The sequence below is a fragment of the Erpetoichthys calabaricus genome, chromosome 3 (genome assembly GCF_900747795.2).
Source record: "Erpetoichthys calabaricus chromosome 3, fErpCal1.3, whole genome shotgun sequence".
Lineage (NCBI taxonomy): Eukaryota > Metazoa > Chordata > Cladistia > Polypteriformes > Polypteridae > Erpetoichthys > Erpetoichthys calabaricus.
Window position 1 is genome coordinate 33,997,399 of NC_041396.2, and position 18,567 is coordinate 34,015,965.

The following is an 18,567-nucleotide window of genomic DNA, read 5'->3' on the forward strand; positions in this document are numbered from 1 at the left end:
GTGCAGAAGGCAAATGCAGGTCATTCTGAGAATAAAGCAGAGTCCATTTGAAATGTGAGCATTGTCAGTATCACAGTATCAGAAATCTCCATTACTTTCTACTCTCAACCATCCCTCTCTTCTGTCTTGCCGAGATCAAGGTAAGCACTAATGGCTACATTTTATTAGGCCTTAGTCCCAATGGGCTCTGCCACTTTTGCCTGTGATGTCCCTGGGATATTTATGCAGATGGCCTGGTTTTGTCCTGCTGGTCCCCAATCTCTTGCTCACTCTTTTCAGTTATGTTCAGTTGCTATTCCTTTAGCTCCATATATTCTTATATCTTAGAATTTTCAGGCCTTACTCTGTCAGTGTACCTGTGCACATTTTTTTGTGGACACTGTACCTGCTGAACTTCTTGCCTGTAGAAGGAAGACCCATGAACTAAAAACACTGAATCACTAGCAGTCTACTTTTAACAACCTGATCCTTCTGGAGTTGTCTGCATCACAAGTTTTCATGGAGCGTCCGGCGACTCCATTCACAATTGGGATCCTGTTGCCTCCACACTTAAGTCTTTTATGAGCACAAAGTTGAACAAGTCTAGTGTGTGGTCAGCTGGTGCTGCTGGAGTTCCTGGTGCTATGACATGAGACATGGGTGGAGGCGAGGGGTTTATTATGGGATTATTTCACATGTGGATTGTTGCTCATTTTTAAATATCAATTTCTTTTTGAATTGTTAAAAAAAACAAACATTAATCACAAAAAGTTAAATAATAACACTTCCTATTTATTCATTTCCAGTGAAAATCTGTCACACCTAACCACACTCACCCTATGAAGTGCTCACAAGCACCCAATTTACTGCAAAGCCTACAAAGAGGTGGTTGCTGGCTGCTAAACTACCATCTCGTAAATCCAGTAATGTAAGAGTTCTAACATCATCACGTTTTAACATTTCAGGGATCCCCCATAATTGATTTTGAGACATTCTGGGGATCCAGAGGGTAAATTAGGGGGTCCAGTTATTTAGTGAATTTGCTTAATCCAAGTATATGGCTCCAGGAAGCATTAAGCACAGAGTAGGAATGATCCATAGGACTGAGCACCAGCCCACCACAGGACACACTCACACTGCACTAAATCAGAATCTCGAATGAGGAGGAAGACGAGGATACCAGGAGAGAACCTGCACAGTCACTGGGAGAATCTGTAAACTCCATACTTAGTATCTGGACTGGTGTACAAACCTGAAATGGTGCCACTTCACATCTCTGAATTTCCTTAAAAATGTGAGACATTTACTTTTGGAGTTTTAACCTGCTAAAAATGAAGCAGAGAAACACGTTTAATTAAGTGGAAAGAATGTGGAGTGAGGAACAGATTAGACTATGAAGTTTACATTTATTGTCATAATTAGAGAGTATTGTGTAGTTTGCTTTAAAACTGTATGGTTGCAGTTCAAACCACGTTTTTACCTTTTTCTCCTTGTCTTATCTCTATGCCATGCCTTATTCCCTCCATATTGTATTGTATGCTTCACAGCAGACCCTCTATAAAAATTATGACTCAATCTTTCTGTCATTGGTAGTAAGAATTGATAAACACATGCTAACTAGAAAATCATGAACTGATTTTAAAGTTCCAAATTTGAGATCTCTCTAAACTTCAGCAGATTAGGTGTTTGTTTGAGACAAAAAGAAAACCCGCTGCCATTTTCAGCAATCATTTTTGTGCCTCCTCCTTACACCCAAATGTACCAATCTCCCCACACGGCTGATAATAGACATTGTGGCGTTCTAAACACAATACAGTCGTGTCAATATGGTACTCCAGGGGTCTTAGAAATGGCAGCTGAAAGTCACACTTCATGTGTGGCTGCATTGGGTCTCACCTCACTTATGCACTGCGGGACAGCTCTGATTGATAATTATGGTGGGCATACTTTGAGTAAAGCTGCAGTCACTTTTTCCAGTCAAACAGAGTTGTAAGGAAACTCCCTGTTTTTGGTTTTTGTGATTGTAACTGTATTTTTTTAATGATAAATATTTTTCACATTGGCTTTCGCCAAGTAATGATTCACTGCCAGTAGGGTTGCGGGTGTGTCTGCCTTATGTATAAGCAGCTACACCCCAGTCCATGTTTACTGAGAACCACAGAAGAGTGCTAGAAAATTCTTCAGGGATTCCTCTGAGTCAGCCTCTCCAGTGGTGAGCCTCCCATGGGCAGCTGGAACTTGTTAAACCAAATCCAGCTATGAGCCTCAAGGAGTAAAGCAGGAATTGAATGAGATTGATATTTCACACAGATGTCTGAGTGCCCAAATACAAACAGAAATGAACTAATTTTGGGGGGGGTCTGCTAGAAGGCATAAAGTGTTCAGCTCTCTTTCTTTCCCTTATGTTAGCAAAAAAAATGGTTATAGTTAACCACATGCAGGCCACTAAATTCATCTTCCTTATACTTCATGCTAAGAAACTTTCCGCTGTTCTCTGTACCTCAAAATGTCCACTGAAAAAGGCCTAAGAGTAGGAGGGTTTACTTGCCATTCTTATTGGCCTGTGACCTGGCCAGGGCACTAACATCTTGGTAGTGGATGGCAGCATAACCTGCTGCTGAAAAGACTCAGCCCACTGGGGGTTCTTCCTAGAAACCCGCTATATTATTGAGGGATGGCTGAAATTTACCATGTTCATTACTACATTGATTTACTCCCTCACTTTAAGATTAACTCACACACACATCTTATTCACACAACTACACATTAGTGATATTTAACTGTCAGTCACAGGATCCCATCCATAGAAATACTTATGAGTGATGCCTACAATGCCTGTCACTCCTCAATACTCCACATTGGGACTCACTGTCTACGGCACTAACAATGTACAGTACAAGTGTCCCTGAGACACATGAAGGTTCACATACCTTTTGGTTATATGACACATGGCAACAAATGGTGTTTTACTTCTACCACACTTGTTCTTTCTATTGTGTTGAGACCTCTCAGCCTTGATAAACTCTGCATGGAGATGCATACATATATATATATATATATATTGTGGAATATGACCTGGACACAGACAGGCAGACACGTTTAAATTACCCCACACACGTTTATTTAGGGTCTCCATTACACAGTCCATCAATACTCACACAAGCCCCAATACCCCACAGTCCAGGCCTTATCACAATGCCTTCTCTCTTTCTCTCTTCAGACCGCCTCCTTCTCTCCTTCAGTAACCTTGTCCACTCTTCCACCCGACTCAAGTCCATCTCTGAAGGGAGGCGGCCCCTTTAAATAAGCACCCGGATGTGCTCCAGGTGTGTTCCCAGCAATCTCTCACCGACACGCCCCAGTGTGGCGGAAGTGCCAGCTGTCTCCCCGGAAGCACTCCGGGTGTCCCTGTTCCTCTTCCCCCCAGCACTTCCTGGTGTGGCGGAAGTACTGAGGTCCAACATTCCCAAGGCATCGGGGCACCCCCTGGCTGTGGCCACGGGCACCCTACAGGGTAGAGCTTCCAAGCTCTGTACCCGTGGCCCCCAATACAACCAGGGAGGATGCCCCCTTGTGTCCTGGAGGAGGCACAAGCCCTCCTCCACTCCTTCTGGGCGTCCCGGCCGGGCATGGACGCCCGCCGGGCACCACAATATATATATATATATATATATATATATATATATATATATATATATATATATACATACACACATACATACATATATACATAGTGTACATACAGTACATTCATATATATATTGTCGCACATGTGCGAGTAGGAGGCAGCTAAAGGGCTTAGGTACCAGTAATACCACATCCGACCAGGGGGCGGCGGGGTGCACTAACTGTCTTTCTCAGTTCCCTGCAGACCTTCCCGGAGAAATCCTGCCAGGTTTCGGTGACTCAGAAGACATCACTTCAAGTTCCGGCCCCTTCGATGACGTCACACCTGGTGCAGAAGACGTCACTTCCGGGTCCAGCCCCCTGGATTATGTCACTTCCAGGTCCAACCCCTTCGATGACGTCACTTCCCATACGGGCCTTTAAAGCTTTCAAAGTAGCATCTTCCTTTTAATATCTGACATGCCTTATGGAAACAGTAGTATTTCAGCAGTGACATTAAGTTTATTGGATTAACAGAAAATATGCAATTTGCATCATAACAAAATTAGACAGGTGCATACGTTTGAGCACCCAACAGAGATATGACATCAATACTTAGTTGAGCCTCCTTTTGCAAATATAACAGCCTCTAGACGCTGTCCTCCTATCACCTTTGATGAGTGTCTGGATTCTGGATGGAGGTATGTATGACCATTCTTCCATACAAAATCTCTCCAGTTCAGTTCAATTTGATGGCTGCCGAGCATGGACAGCCTGCTTCAAAATCATCCCATAGATTTTCAATGATATTCAAATCAGGGGACTGTGATGGCCATTCCAGAACATTGTACTTCTCCCTCTGCATGAATGCCTTTGTAGATTTCGAACTGTGTTTTGGGTCATTGTCTTGTTGGAATATTCAGCCCCTGCATATCTTCAACTTTGTGACTGATGCTTGAACATTATCCTGAAGAATTTGTTGATATTGGGTTGAATTCATCTGACCCTCGTCTTTAACAAGGGACCCAGTCCCTGAACTAGCCACAAAGCCCCACAGCATGATGGAACTTCCACCAAATTTGACAGTAGGTAGCAGGTGTTTTCCTTGAAATGCGGTGTTCTTCCTCCGCCATACAAAGCGCTTTTTGTTATGACCAAATAACTCCATTTTTGTCTCATCAGTCCAAAGCACTTTGTTCCAAAATGAATCTGACTTGTCTAAATGAGCATTTGCATACAGCAAGCAACTCTGCTTGTGGCGTGAGTGCAGAAAGGGCTTCTTTCTCATCATCCTGCCATACTGATATTCTTTGTGCAAATTGCGCTGAATTGTAGAATGATGTACAGATACAGCATCTGCAGCAAAATGTTCTTGCAGGTCTTTGGAGGTGATCTGTGGGTTGTCTGTAACCATTCTCACAATCCTGCCCATATGCTGCTCCTGTATTTTTCTTGGCCTGCCAGACCTGCTGGGTTTAACAGCAACTGTGCCTGTGGCCTTCCATTTCCTGATTACATTCCTTACAGTTGAAGCTGACAGTTTAAACCTCTGAGATAGCTTTTTCTAGCCTTCCCCTAAACCATGATACTGAACAATCTTTGTTTTCAGATCATTTGAGAGTTGCTTTGAGGATCCCATGCTGTCACTCTTCAGAGGAGAGTCAAAGGGAAGCACAACTTGCAATTGACCACATTAAATACCTTTATATCTCATGATTGGACACACCTGTCTATGACGTTCAAGGCTTAACGAGCTCATCCAACCAATTTGGTGTTGCTAGTAATCAGCATTGAGCAGTGACAGGCATTCAAATCAGCAAAATTACAAAGGGACCCACATTTTTGCACAGCCAGTTTTTCACATTTGATTGAATTTCATACAACTAAATACTGCTTCACTAAAAATCTTTGTTTGGAAAACACCCCAGGACTCCGATGTTCCTAGGAAATGAAATACATACCACTGTTATCTTTTATGTTGAAAGTACAGTCAATTATTATGCAGGCTGAAACTTTTTCATATGACTGTACATATATAGTATGCATATATTCACACATATACAGTGTATATATGGTCTTAAAGTAGTCTGCTGAAAGCAATATCAAAAGTGGATGTTGTCCTGGTAAGTTTTTTGATTCAGCAATCATTGTAATGCTTGAGTTAACTTGCCAAGTCATGTCCAGGTGACGTAGTCTCTGACTTTCTTACCGACATGTCTCAGTCTCTGATGTCACTTCCTATGCTGTTTTTTCTTTGGTCCCTTGGACAAGCCATTTTTATGATAAAGTCACATGGGGGAACTCCAGGCTACCTATCCTGTTGATGGATGGTTCTGCCCAAAAGCTCTGATCCTGTATGTATCTGTACAATATCTTTTGGTGCCTGTCTTCTTTTTACTAATAAGTTATAAAATTTTATTTTAAACACTCCATAAATTCCTTGGGTAACAAAATAAATGCATTAAAGTTATAGATCATGGGTACAATACAGAAAGAATGTACAAATGTGGTTGTGTTATAAATTATTTGTCCGCAAGAGAGGATGCCATCAAAGTAAATTGCATCTGTCTATTAGTTAGTTACATTACCATAAGGGTCCTGTAAATTACTTTTTACATTCGTTCTTGTATAGTTCATCATAGCTCTTCGGAGCAAAATTAAAACTTTATTTAAGCATTCTGCAGTTTCAAACAATTAAGATTTTATTCTCTAGGATAGCCGCCCTCAACTAATCATTTGGTGTAATCATTTTGTAATCATTAGCAAAATATATATTGAATTTGTTAAGGCAACATTAACAGTAATGTTTCAACTCAGTATTGTATTCTAAAGAGCATATATTCTGGTATGGCATATTAAGGCATTTACAATCAAACAGTAAAGTTCACTAGCTATTCAGTTTGACGTGCAGTCAGAACTTAGACGCTGTGCAGCCTTCTCTGTGGTCTGTCATTCTGCTGGTGTCAGAGTCGATAGGCACGTTTACTGTTTCGGGTGTACTGACTACAGAAATGTGCATCTCCTGTGGCTCTCCATTATCTCGCTTCTTTCCACCTCCTTTTAACTGGTTGTGACAGCACTTTGTTAAGCTCAAATGTACATTCTAGAGTTCATCTTTTCATGAATGTAACTGCCAATTCTTTTAAACTCACATTTACTTTGACTGTATCATCAAAACTGTGAGTGACATAAACTGCGTATACTTTAGCTGGTGGTAATGCATTGTTCACTTTCACCACTAGCACAATGATGTCTTTGAATGTTAAAGTATAATCTGGTTTTAAAGAATGCCTTTTAATAAAACAAATTTTGTTTATTTTTTTTACATATGCACGTGTTTTCTGCACACACAACACACATGTGTGTGTTTATTAGGAATCCTCTTGTTAGACTTTTATCCCTTAGAGCCACAGGCTTGTTATCTGACGTCAGGTTTGGTAGACTTTAGACTTAATTATCCCAGAGGAAAATTTGTTTGCAACAGGAAAGTGCAAAAAATAACCTTGTTACACAGATACAAGAAAATAAGCCAAGACACAACACATGGCAGTAATTGTTATAGTCAGTACACACACCCAAAAGATTTCTATAAATAAAATTAGATTTCTTTCCTATAAATCAGAATGATTATCTATCAATTACCTGTAACATTACACATTAACAATTAAAAAATGATCAGAACCCCTACAACTACTAGAATTCAAAATGCTGATAGCTGTGGGAATGAAAGAGATCTCGAATCTGCTGCTCTTTACCTGTAGGAGCCCAAATCATCAGCCTGATGGCAACAACTGACATTTAGAGGAAAAGAGGATGGCTGCCGTCTGACAGAACTGAGTCGGCTTTCTTTCTAACCTGTTTGTGTTTCAGCTCAGTGACAGAGGGCCGCTGCAAACCAATCATCTTAATGATAATTTTAACAATGTTGTTAAGATGTTATAAATTCTTAATTCTGATATCACCAAGCCCGCATATGAAAGCAAATGTGACAATAGATTTAATGGATGTCCATTTTAAAACCATTTAGTTTTTTATTTGACAGGGTCACCATTTCTGTATAAAATCACAGCCCCTACTTTGAGTTCCACCTTCGTAAGGCATTGGATTGGTTTAGAAATTTAACACTTAGTGAACCGTGTAATTGTTCGCACTTAAATTTAAGTCCAATTCATTCACATCTGTCTTCAGATGTATAATATATACTGCAAGTCTAGCCCTGCAGGACTGATGACCTAGAGTTTTAAAGTTTAGGTCCTATAAGAAAAGAAGCAAACACAAGAAAGTGCTTGGGGCGTGTCTGTGACCCCATATAATGGAAATAAATGAAAGCAAAATGACATTTTTCAGACAGGAGCCCAATACAGAACGGATTTAAAATGGCTGAACTTCCAGTCATATGGATTCCAGGCAGGAATGGGATTGTCCAGGAGGGCAGATGATGAAAGCAGTGGGAGCAAGAGAGAAGGCATCAGAACACAGCGCAATCCCCTGGTTCAGCAAGAAATTACCATCACCAGAGTCTTTAAACTGTTTCCAAAAGTGTACATGCGTGACACTCCTTATCTCTTTGGCTGCATTTTGTGCAGATTTGCTTCTTTGTGAAACTGTAGCCATTTTAGGTGAGTGTGGCTCACTTATTGAAGAGAATCAGTAAAGGATAGTAGGGCTCAGGCTAAGTCAAGTGGCCATTGTGGTGGACTATCAGTATAGGAGAGTATGACTCAGCTCTTCATGTTTCCATTATAGAGGAGACTTAGTAAAGCATAATACGCCTCAGTTGCAACCATTTGACCATTAAGTAAGAATCTGTAAATCAGAGTATGGTGATCGACAGCTGAGACTTCATAACAACCGAAACAATAGAAATGTAATCTGTTATGGAGCAAAGGAATTCTGTAAAGACCCACCTACTTGATATACTGTACTTGTCTACAAAGACCGGCTGGCCCCTGAATGGCCTTAATAATGTGAATTCTCAGCCGATTTAGCTGAGAAGATTATTGCTTCTTTGAAAAGCAGTTGTCAAAAAAGCTGTTGTGTGAGGATCCGGTTTAGTTATGAAAACAGGAAGCCCCTCAGAGCTCAGTTATGCCCAACGAGCATTCAGCCCTACCTCCAGAAAAGCAATATTTCTTGGCTTTTGTTATTCCTGTTCTCCAGAGAAAATAAAACGTTTGTGAAAATAAGCTGGGAAGTCCTTTGTTTGATTTTTTTTTAGGCATCCGTCCAATTGCTACCTCCATCAGTCTCACTTTAATATTTTGTTATATTTAATATTGCATCATACATCCGTGACTGAGGAAAAATGTTGCGACTGTGATATGTGCTGCTATTTAATCCTGTAAAATTGAGTCACTTGGTAGTGAGAGTGTACCCAGGACAGTGTGGATACATAAACCGCTTCAAAGAGGGATATTAGCTGGATGGTGTTTGGGAAAATAATTCCACTTGCTATGACACCGGTGGATTGTTGATGAAATGAAAGTAGAAAACTGGCAGAGACACCAGAAAATCCCCATATAGGCATGACACAATAAGGTTGATGTGATACTCCATACATCCATCAACAAAAGATCACTTTGTTTAACTGACGGGGCCATAAAGGGTAGCAGTCTATCCAGGCAGTATCAGAAAAATGGGAAACCAATTCTAGAAGGGACATCACACTCATTTATGGAGAAAAATGCAAGTTTAGGGCATTTGCCATTTCACTGTTTGTATATTGGGCGGCACGGTGGTGCAGTGGTAGTGCTGCTGCCTCGCAGTAAGGAAACCCGGGTTCACTTCTCAGGTTCTCCCTGCGTGGAGTTAGAGTGTTCTCCCCATGTCTGCTCCGGCTTCCTCCCACGGTCAAAAGACATGCAGGTTAGGTGCATTGGCAATCCTAAATTGTCCCTGGTGTGTGGGTGTGGGTGTGTGTGTGTCTTGCGGTGGGCTGGCGGTTCCTGCCTTGCACTCTGTATTGGCTGGGATTGGCTCCAGCAGACCCCCGTGACTCTGTGTTAGGATATAGAGGGTTGGAGAATGAATGACTGACTGTTGTATATTTTAATTCCCCCTTCCTATTCCTGATACACTTGACCGTCTCCTTGACAATTTTTTACTACTAAAATACTGAATCACCTTTGGTCAAATTTTACCTTATCTAAGGGGACCAGACACACAGAATTTCCAGAACAGTCCTGTTTTTAAGCATTGTGTTCTGCCTCATGTCCAGCATTCCATAACTGAATAAACTGTCCAGTTTGTCCCATTTTTAATCAACCAAAAAGCAAAGCGTTTATCACCTCCTAGATTTCATTTTCATTTGCATTTTTACAAGGCACACAATAGTCTATGGAGTAATCCACCCAGGTCTTTAATTTTATTTGTATCCAGTACAACACTCACTCCCCTCACTCCCCCACGGTGCTTCGCTAACTGTGACGTCTCCATCCTAAACCACTGCCTCGACCACCTAATTCTCTTTTCCTTCTTTTCTCTAGGTTTGTCAATTTTTCTCTTCCCTATGTTCTCTTCCTATCAGATTTTTTTATAGCCGGGAGTGTGTAGGTCCCTCATTAAGGAGACAAAAGGCACCAATGAGGAATGGCTGAGCCATCTACGCTATCGCATGTGAACGGACAATCACCCAGCTCCTAAGTACCCACATCTGTATGGCTAATTTCCTGTTTTCCCAATTCTTTTCTTAGAGATTCTGTCTGTGATTTTGTTAACAGTAATTTGAGTTAACAGAAATTTTGGTAATGTGCTTTGTCTCACATTTCAATTATGGTTCATCGTCTGATCACTTAACTAAAACTCTGACATTTGTTCTGATATAGCAGAGCACTAAGTAATGGATCTCATTCCTAAATCTAATAAAATAACAGAGGCCGAGCTTTTAATTACAGGACCCAGAAGCTGTGGCATAGTCTGCCTACTAATATAGTATTGCGCCCATTCATTCTCGTTTTTAAAGATTCATGACTTTAGTTTAGCATACCTTGACTAGAGCTGCTGATTAGCTGTTCATCTCTGTTTTTTAGTCATTGGTACAGAAATATGAGTAATACAATATTTATAAACCATTACTAACCCTTCTCAATTCTGTTTCACTTCTTGGTATCTGGATGTGGCACTTGGTGCCACTGCTCTACTGCCAGGCTGCTCTCCTGCAAATGAAAAAGTCATCTTGGATAACCAGCATTGGAATCATCAGAAGGAAAGATTCTCTCATCAGATTGAATGGCCAGGACAGACTCCACTATAGAAAACCCAGGAGGGGGTAGGCGGCCAGTGGGCCAAGGTTTCCAGGATTATGGTGTTATTTTTGACTTTCTCTTTTACAATTTGAATCTCCTCCATTGTCTTCTGACCATAGTTCATCAGTTACTTAATGGACAGATACTGTTGGTTTCCATTTATATGTAATCAGTTTCTACCTTGTTCTCTGTGTGTTTTAACAAATCTGTATTTATATGTGCACCAGTTCTGTATTTAGTAATCAGTATAATCTATACTTGTATTTTCATGCATAATTATTCACAGCACTCAGTGCCTGCATTCAGTGAAGAGCACTATATAAAAAATAAGTTGTATTTTATTAGATTAAAACTCTCATCCCTTTTCTTTTCTTTCTTTTTCTTTATATCTTTTACTTCAGAGTAGAGATAGGACTTCTAGCTTTGATTTTTTTTAACAACAACTTTTGATAAACATCTCTGCTTTTGATTTTCATTGGCTCTTGTTTGCTTTCCTGGTTTCTGACCCCTGTCTGTCTTTAGACTGCATTCCTGCCATTTCCTTGCTGTTTGTTTCCTGGATGCAATCCTGACTAATTTCTTGTTTACTGATAACAAGGAAATTTTTAATAACACACTATGTAAAACTCTAGCTGATTTGAAAAAGCAAACTACATAGTAGCCCTATGTTGAGCCTGCAACGGTTTACCTTTTAAATTTCTGCTTCAATAAGCTCTTGTGCCCCAATACACCCCATATCTGAAAAAGAAATAGGAACAGAGAAGCACAAAAAGGACTGCAACACTCAGAAATAACTAGTGCTTGAACAGCAATGATCCAGACTAACAATAAACAGGATGACAATAACAGTTGAGGAAAATGATGTGAATAATGAGAAGATCTTTACATGAAAAAAAGAGTGTGCCCCTGGTAGCTTTATTTTTATTCAATGGGTGACAAAGATAAGAGCACAAACACTGAACTTGGAACTGTGAAACAGGCGAAGATCAGTCAATCACGTGAGCTTTCCTATGCAGTGCATTTAAAGAGTATTCAGCTCTTGGAAAGTTTTCACATTTTTGTGCTACAGAACATTGAATCACAGTGGATAGTGTCACAGGTGGCTGGGGGGGGGGGGGCGACCTAGCCGGGACGCCCCGGAGGACCGGAAGAGGGCTTACGCCTTCCCCAGACCACGTGGAGGCAACTGCCCTGGTGACTATGGGGACACCGCCAGGGGGTGCCCCAATGCCTTGGGAGCCCTGGACCTCAGCACTTCCGCCACACCCGGAAGTGCTGGGGGGGAAGAGGATCGGGGACACCTGGAGTGCTTCTGGGTACGCAGCCGGCACTTCCACCACACTGTGGAGTGCTGGTGGAAGATTGTCAGGAGGCACCTGGAGCACATCCGGGTGGATATAAAAGGGGCTGCCTCCCTCCATTCGGGGGCTGGAGTCGGGAGAGAAGAGAGGACAAGGTCTGGGAGGAGAGGAGGCGGCCTGAAGAAGTGAGGCATTGTTGTTGGCCAGGACTTTGGGGACTTTAGGGATTTGTGTGTCACATTTGTACGTAATGGACTGTGTAAATAAACGTGTGCTGGGTGACTTTAACGTGTCTGCCTGTCTATGTCCGGGTCATCTTCCACAATATAAATTGGCTTTGTTGACATTGATCTGTAGAAAAAACTATTTAATGTCAAAGTGAAAGCAGATCTCTACAAAATAGTCTAAATTAATTATAAATATAAAACAAAAAAAATGATCACATAAGTATTCCCCCCTTTAATATGACACCTTAAACCATCAATGGTGCAGCCCTTTGGTGCTAGAAGTCATAAAATTAGTTCAGTGGAGGTCACCTGTCTGGGGTTGATTGTCATATAAATGCCCCTGTGTGTGGAAGGTCCAACTTGAGGTGAGTCAGTACGGTGGCTTAACCTGCACAATGAAGACAAAAGCACAACTCAGTGCAATTCAACGAAAAGCACAACTCAGGGGATGGAGACAAGAAAATATCCAAGTGATCTAATATTCCTCAGAGTCCAGTTAAATCAGTCATTAAGAAATGAAAAGACTATGGCAGAGCTGTAAATCTGCCTAGAGAAAGCCATCTACAAAAACTGCGTGATCATGGAAGAAGAAGACTAATGAGGGAGGCCACCAAGAGACCTGTAAGAACTCTGAAGGAGTTACAAGCAACAGCTGCTAAGATTTGAGGGACTGTGCAGACTACAACTGTTACCCGTGGGCTTCACCAGTTAGGAGAATGAGAGAGTGCCAAACAAGAAAAATACAATCGACATCTTGGCTTGAATTTCCCAGAAGACACACAAGAGTCATTGAAGTCCGTTTGAAAGGTTCTATAACCTGATTAAATCAACAGTGACCTTTTTATCCATCAGACTAAACACCATGATTGCTCTGCACATTATCTGTAACACACTATCCACGCCATGAAGCATGGTGATGGGAGCATCATGTTATGGGGATGCCTTTCTGCAGCAGGTCCTGGAAGGCTTGCCAGAGTAGAGAGTAAAATGAATGCAGCAAAATACAGAAGAATCCTGGAGGAAAACCTGATGCATTCTGTTAGAAACCTGCGGCTTGGGAGAAGATTTGTTTAACTGCAACACAATGACCCGAAGCATAAAGCCAAAGCTGCACAGGAATGGCTTCAAAACAACAATGTGAACGTCCTGGAGTGGCTGAGTCAGAGTCCAGATCTCAATCCAGCTGAGAATTTGTGGGTGGACTTGACAGATGCTGGTCAATCACGATCTCCATGCAAAATGATAGAACTTAAGCATATTTGCAAAGAAGAATAGAGAAAAACTGCAGCATGTAGATGTGCAAAGCTGAGAGAGAAAGAGAGACAGACCAGGGCACATAGACTGAATGCTGGCATGGCTGCCAAAGGTACATCTACTGAATATTGACTTGACTGAATTCTTGTGCAATCAATTATTTTGTGCTTTATGATTGTAATTAATTTTCACCACTTGGCAGAGATTTCACTTTGACATTATAGAGCTTTTTTCTCTTAATCAATATGTCAAAATAAACAAATTAGATCCATTATGATTCCTTCTTGTATAACAATAACATGTAAACTTTCATACTTTTTATAGGATCTGTATAAAGCATAACCAGAAAAGCATTGTTAAAGAAGCAAAGAAATAACACCAGAGATGATTTAGCTGTATTCTTTTAGAATGAGAAGGTGTTTAATTTAATTTTATTTTTATTTCCTGCAGCATCTGAGTCTTAAACAGGATGGAGTCTGACACGTCATCATTTAACACACACAGTGATCACGCTTCTGTGGGTAAGCATCCTTGGAAAGAATAAAAATATGAGTGGTGTCTTCAGCAAAGTAACAAAAAAAAAACCAGAAATTATTAATATTTCATATTCATACAAACACATTATGAAAACACAAGGGAAATTTTAACCACATACAGTCCTGTTAAGAGGCATCTTATATTGCTATGTCAATCATATCTGGATATAATTTAGCTGGATTACATTTGCATCTGGCTGTCGTGATCTGTGTTTGGAATCCTAACTGCTGCTTTTTTATGGTTATTTATATTTTTTAATTATTTTCTTTGCCGAAAGCTTTTGTTTATTTTTATTATTATGTCATATAATAATTCATGCTGGGCTCCCTCCCCACTGCCTTGTTTAAGTAACCTTGCTGTTGTTCATTAGAGTCATAAATGTATTTGTCCCTTTCAGCCCAGGAAGGCTCATAGAATCGTGAAGTGTTCCTGCACACCTGGCTCCCTCTGGTCAACTCGTCCCTCTTCCTGTCACAGATGGCCAGAGTGCTTAACAAAATGCCATATCTGATCTGGTAAGTTGTAAACAGCAACAACCAGTAAGGAAGTACATCGCCTTCATAAGGGATAGGGAGAGGTTGTAGGAGCAGCTCAAGCCACCAGGGTGGCTATTTGCCCACAGTACGAGACTGGCAGCTGATGGTTGACTTAGGAAAACAGCTCAGATTCCAAGACACCATGACAGAGACCACACTCAGGCTAGACATGATCCTGGTGTTAACTTATTGTTCCATGGGAAGAAGAGGGTCAAGTATGAGGAGCTTTCAAGCAAATGCCACTGCAGGGGACGGAGGGTCTCACTGAGGATGCGTGTAGAGGCTTTGCAGGTCAGTCTTTCCACAGGGCACTCAAGCTCCTTGGGATTGTGGGACTGTGCAGTAGAAGAGCTACCAGGAAAATTACAGGTGCCACAGAGAGGATATTAAGATGTCTGTGAATCAATTGGAGGGATTCATGGACAGCACAGTCTGTTTGGACACAAGCAGCAGCTTGATCACTCCTGGCTGGGTCTCCTGGGTGAAGGTGTCTGATGTTGATAGATCCAAAACATTTGATGACCCTAAGAAACATCAATGACAATGTGTCCAAGTTGCATTAAATCTAAATGTCCCAGAACAACTGGCTTATTCAGTTTCCCTGTATTTTAAAAATAATATAGTAAATCAATAACTTCCCTGCTTCTTTAAATATTTATATTGTTACACATTACCTGTAATAATAAAATATTATCAACCTATGCGTATTATTCTCCATTACACTAGCATGTCTACATTTTTAGACATCTGAAACAGCCTGCATTTCTTCATATGTTCTCACGAACTTCTGCAGGTCTCAGTGTGGTCCACCTTCACTGGCTGTACCATATCTTGCTATGGCACCTGCTTGGCTCAAGAAAAGCACTACAGAGGATGGTGTAGGCAGCATAAAACACTGCCTTCTGTTCATGACATACAGATTTGCTGTGTTTGAAAAGCAACTAGAATAATTAAAGCCATCCTGCACAGCTGCTGCTCTCACTCTGTCTGGTACAGGGCCATCAGCACGTGCATCAGTAGATACACGGACAATACTACCCACAAGTCGTAAGGTTACTGAACAGTCAATCATCCATCCATCCATCCATTTTCCAACCCGCTGAATCCGAACACAGGGTCACGGGGGTCTGCTGGAGCCAATCCCAGCCAACACAGGGCACAAGGCAGGAACCAATCCCGGGCAGGGTGCCAACCCACCGCAGGACACACACAAACACACCCACACACCAAGCACACCCTAGGGCCAATTTAGAATCGCCAATCCACCTAACCTGCATGTCTTTGGACTGTGGGAGGAAACCGGAGCGCCCGGAGGAAACCCACGCAGACACGGAGAGAACATGCAAAATCCACGCAGAGAGGACCCGGGAAGCGAACCCAGGTCCCCAGGTCTCCCAACTGTGAGGCAGCAGCGCTACCCACTGCGCCACCGTGCCGCCTACACAGTCAATCATAAGAACAAATATTATAATGTAACAACAGTGTTTGTATATATATATATATATATATATATATATATATATATATATATATATATATATATATATTATAATGCAATTACTTGTTTTATATAGTTGCATGTACGGTATATGCAGTTTGCTAAATATACTTTATTTGAATTTTTGTCAACAGCTTTGAGGAGACATGCAAGTATGAATTTTATTGTACTGAAAGCACATGACATTCAACTTAGTTTGACTTAAGATAATGGAAGAAGTCTAACATCAGGTGCTCGATTAAAGCAGAGAAGTAGGCTGTGTTATCTAACTGCTGTTATATTAGCAATTGTGTGATTAGATAAAAAAAACATGTATTTATACTTCTGTTAACTCTTTTAGGGCTATTTTCCAAAAGACTCAGTTTTCTAAAAAGCACTCAAAGCAATAGTTTCAGGCATAAATCAACATAAAATACTTATTTATGATAAATATCACTCTGCTTTATGTTCCATGAGTCTCTACAGCATTGTTGTGGTATGAAATGTTGCATGCAATTTGATAAATATTTTGTATGTCTTTATTTGTAACTTAGGCAAAGCAATGTAATATTAGTGTTGCATTAGTGAGAAGCATTCATGTTTACCCTCTAGGACTAAGTCAGGATAGTGAATTTTATGACAGGGCTGGGGGAAGTGCCTCAAACAAGTTTGGCAAATGTTTCTCTGCAGGATTCTCTCAGTCAAACCCCACAGGAAAGCCAGACTGACTAACTGCCAAGCTTCACCTTAACTTATGGTTTGGGGGATGGCAGGTATGAAGATATTCTCTGCCCCACTGGACTGAAGTATGGCTGTTTGGAATTGGCTTGTATCAGAAGCCTTTAAGTACCAGGATTCCCTATTGGCTGTAGTGGTTGGACAGAAAATCTATAAATTTGCTTGCCTTACCTCTCTCTCTCTTACCAAATGGTGAACGAGCGTCTCACACCATGAACTGAAAAGGACAACACAATGAAGAGCACAGCTTGGCAGCCATATTGAGACAGGCATGCAGCCTGTTCTGAACAAAGCTGACCACCAATGATGCCTTAACTAGAGACATTTTAAGTAACTAACAAATCTGTATGCTGCCTGAAACTACACATCAGCATTTATCAGGTTGTATGGATGCCAATAATCAAATGTACTTCGCTTATTGTCATTATTTATGAATATTATCAATAATGCATTATTTAAAGTGTAACTTAATTCCTGCTCGTCTTTTACTACACCTAATTGCCTGAGGTTATAAATGTAGATGGGAAGGTGGGGAGAAGTTATAAAGTACAATACCTTATGAACAGTGGTAAGTCTGGGAGATTTGAGACATTCTGACAAAGGCTACATATTAATAATACAAAACGGGAAAGCAGAGTCATATATTACTCTACCAAGACAAAACAAATGTGTAAATTTATATACGTATTAAATACCTGTTTGTCTCATCACTCATTAGGTGAAAGGCACTTTCTCGAAAAAAAAACAGCTTGCAGTAGTAGCTGGTAATCTATAGTGCCCACTAGCATATCACATCACTTGATGAAGTCCAGTAGCCAGCTTGCTTCCCACGGATCTATCTCTGTGTAGTCCTCTCAGGCAAACATTGCCATTGGTGCGTCACCTACATGAGCGTGTTCAGCACTGCAGTAAACTGGGAACCGATCAGCTGATGCAGGTACCTGCCTTTCAGTTTCAATTTCCAGATCACTTGTATCAAAATCGGAGTTCGATAAGTATCTGTGTAGTCCTCCCAGGCGAACGCTGCCATAGGTGTGTCAATTGCATGATTAGGTGTTGACCGATCAGCTGGGGACATATCAGTTGATGCAGGTACCTGAATTTTGCTTTCGATCTCTGGATCACTTGTATCAAATTCAGAGTTAGATAGATAGATAGATAGATAGATAGATAGATAGATAGATAGATAGATAGATAGATAGATAGATAGATAGATAGATAGATAGATAGATAGATAGATAGATAGATAGATAGATAGATAGATAGATAGATAGATCGATCCCAAGGGGAAATTCACATACTCCAGCAGCAGCATACTGATAAAAAACAATAAATTAAAGAGTGATAAAAATGCAGGTACAATAGACAATAACTTTGAATAATGTTAATGTTTACCCCCCCCCCCCCCCAGGTGGAATTGAATAGTCGCATAGTTTGGGGGAGGAATGATCTCCTCAGTCTGTCAGTGGAGCAGGACATTGACAGCAGTCTGTCACTGAAGCTGCTCATCTGTCTGGAGATAATCCTGTTTAGTGGATGCAGTGGATTCTCCATGATTGACAGCAGCCTGCTCAGCATCCGTCACTCTGCCACAGAGGTCAAACTATCCAGCTCCATGCCAACAATAGAGCCTGTCTTCCTCACCAGTTTGTCCAGGTGTGAGACATC

At 41.0% G+C, this 18,567-nt stretch overlaps 1 protein-coding gene across 1 annotated transcript in view; it reads left to right on the forward strand.

Annotated features, from left to right (window-relative positions):
• LOC114647906 (C4b-binding protein alpha chain-like) overlaps window positions 1-18,567 on the forward strand; it is a 522,597-nt gene that overhangs the window by 106,422 nt on the left and 397,608 nt on the right. The window lies entirely within an intron of this gene.